This window comes from Microtus oregoni, unplaced genomic scaffold (genome assembly GCF_018167655.1).
Source record: "Microtus oregoni isolate MIOR12 unplaced genomic scaffold, Mior012 000196F_ref0000065, whole genome shotgun sequence".
Lineage (NCBI taxonomy): Eukaryota > Metazoa > Chordata > Mammalia > Rodentia > Cricetidae > Microtus > Microtus oregoni.
This window is the reverse complement of record NW_024544855.1, coordinates 208,940-211,846: the sequence shown is the minus strand read 5'-3', so window position 1 is coordinate 211,846 and position 2,907 is coordinate 208,940.

The window sequence follows — 2,907 nt, the reverse complement described above, 5'->3', positions numbered from 1 at the left end:
TCTCTAATGGAGAAGCTGCATCACACCAGAAGGAGGTGGCATTGCATACAGCAGACAAGAAGGTAGAGTGTTGAAGGAGCTGCAGGCAGGTCTGCTTTTCGTCTCCCAGCTCCCTGCCACTGGCTAGCTTTACCCAAAATAATTACACGAAAACTGTATTCTTTAAACACTGCTTGGCCCATTAGCTCATGTCTCTTACTGGCTAACTCTCATATCTTGCTTTAACCCATATCTAATAATTTGTGTAGCACCACGAGGTGGTGTCTTACCAGGAAGATTCTAGTGTATGTCCATCTTGGGCTGGAGCTTCATTGTGTCTGCCTTGGAAAGGAGAAGCATGATGTCTGGCTCGCATCCCTCTTCCTCCCAGCATTCTGTTCTGTCTACTCCACCTAGCTAATTTTCTGACCTATCAGGCCAAGCTGTTTTCTTTATTGATTAACCAATGAAACAACAGATTGACAAATGACATTCCCACATCAGTGGAGTTTATTGTTTAAGAGCCAGCCTAGTCATGGGTACAGGTTTAGCTAATCTCTGTAAAATTGATCTCTGTGGGGGACCAGTTTTCAGACTATAATTATCTGAGAGAAGAAACTAAGATAGACTTTTTTTCTGCACACACTTTCATCAGGAAGGCTTTGCCGTCATTGTCAGCCTAACCTGGGGGAAGGCTTTGCCCACTTTTACTGCAGGTTGACATGGCAGTGCCCATGTCAACAATACACATTCACTCAAGACTTGATTTGCTCAGAGTTTCCTCTGCTCCCTACTGTAGGAGCCTGTCACATAAATTCACCCCCCATTGCACCTCATGGATCAGATTAATATACCAATATTAATAACAGAAGTTAAATTTAAAAAGGGATCCCATCCAATCATCCAAACTAATCAGAAAAGAATGAAAATGGAGTTTTGCATCCCCATGTCCTTAGAACCCATACACCACAAAGAGCTTTGTCCTAGTTGTAAATCTGACCAAGTAGGAAATCTAGATAAAGTGGCTTTTGCACATGTAGTGATATCATTGAGTCTGGCAACTGCTGTGCTTTGCCAAAAACTGCTACTGAACACTTGCCACCTTCCCTGCTGCTGTAGAGGCACAGGATTAGTTGCTGAGAGGACAGCAGCCCTGCAACTTCATCTGTTGGTTCAGCAGGCAGGCAGAAACCAAGTAGTAAGAGAGATAGAGAAACCTCTGAAATCATCAGTTTGAATATCATGCCTTGCTTGACTAGGCAAGTCTGAAAGGGAGTGTGGTAAATCAGGCCCAAAGCCAAAGGGCTAGCTGTGGCTGCTCAAATGGAGAAGAAGGGCACTGTTTGGGAGCAGGTTGGGATAAGAGAGATGCTCTTCTGTTGGGACAGTGTATGAGGCAGAAGATGTTTGGATGTGGACACAATGGATATTTTGTGATGGGTGATTCTTTGTTCAGGGTTCTATGTACTGTAGCATGTTTAACAGCACCTCTGGTTCTATACCATTAAATGACAATAGCAACCTTATGTTAGTTACTTTTCTTGTTGCAACAACAAAATGGCAGAGAAGAGTAGCTAGGGAAGGAAGAGATTGTTTTGGTTCAGTTAGAAGATAGGGTCTATCATGGCATGGGGAGGGAGGTGCAGGGCTTGGAGGATAGTACCATGAGCATTAAGCAGCATCTGCAGTCAGGAATCAGAGTTGAATGATGGTCTCAGATCACTTTCTCTTTTTATATTCTCTTCAATTAAGTCTAGGACTATAGTTTATGGAACGGTGATATCCACATTCAGGGTGGGTCTTCCCACTTTAATTAATTTTCTCATATACACACTCAGATGTTTTTGTCCACAGTGATTCTGAATCTCATCAATCTTGATTGACAATCAAAATTAGCCATAACAATCCCCTACAGGTTAGACAACAATTGAGATCCACCAATAGAGCACATAGCAGACATTTTAGCATGATGTATTTAGGTCTTTTGGTACCAAATGATCCTAATTACCCTCTATTACAGGTGAATTGTGACTTCCCAACAAGATACACTGTGGTCCTAGCCTTCAGTCTTTCAGAATGTGACCTTATTTGAAAGTAATGCTTTTGTCAATATCAATACCTAAGATAAGTCTGTAGTAGTATAGGGGTGTGCCCCTACCCAGGTTGACTGGTGTTCTGATAAGAAGGTATTTATGTGAGCAGGTGTGGGTGTAGGGAGAATGTTATGTGATGACAGAGGTAGATTGTATTAAATGAATGCCACAAATGACAAACAACATTGCAAGTCAAGACAAGGACATGTTAAGAGAAAGTGTCTAACAACAATACCTTCGTTTTGTAGATTGAGCCCTCAGAAGAAGCAGACAAAACATTCCTGTTGTTAAACTGCCCCATTTGTGTGATACTTTGCTCTTTCAATAAAAAAAATAATAATACAATCTCTTTGTGAAAGTTTGTCACCAAAGCCAGGCAATGAGTGGTTGCTAGGATTAGTATATTGAGCCATAGTACCTGATTTTCTGGAGAAATCAGAAAAGAGAGAGGCCTGATACCCAGCCCCAGCTTGAACCAGTTTTCTCATCTCTCTTTAAGTCAATTATTCGCTCAAATAGGCTATTCCTGTGAACTTTTGATTAAATGTTGAAGACTCAACACAATCCTATAAATTGTACATTCATGTTTTCCTTTCCTCTTCTTCATCTTCTTTCATTCTTTCATCAAGGCCAGTATGCAGGAATATTGGAGAAAGCATTTATATATGCAAAGCACAAGCCCATTCACTATCCTATATGTCAGTGTCGAACAGTAGCAAAGTTAGAATCTTAAATGCCTTGCATGGTTCCTTTCTTTCAACTTTTCTTCCTGAAAAATATGGCTTACAGGGCCCAGTTAGATTGCTTAGAGGGTAAGAACTATTGCCACCATGCC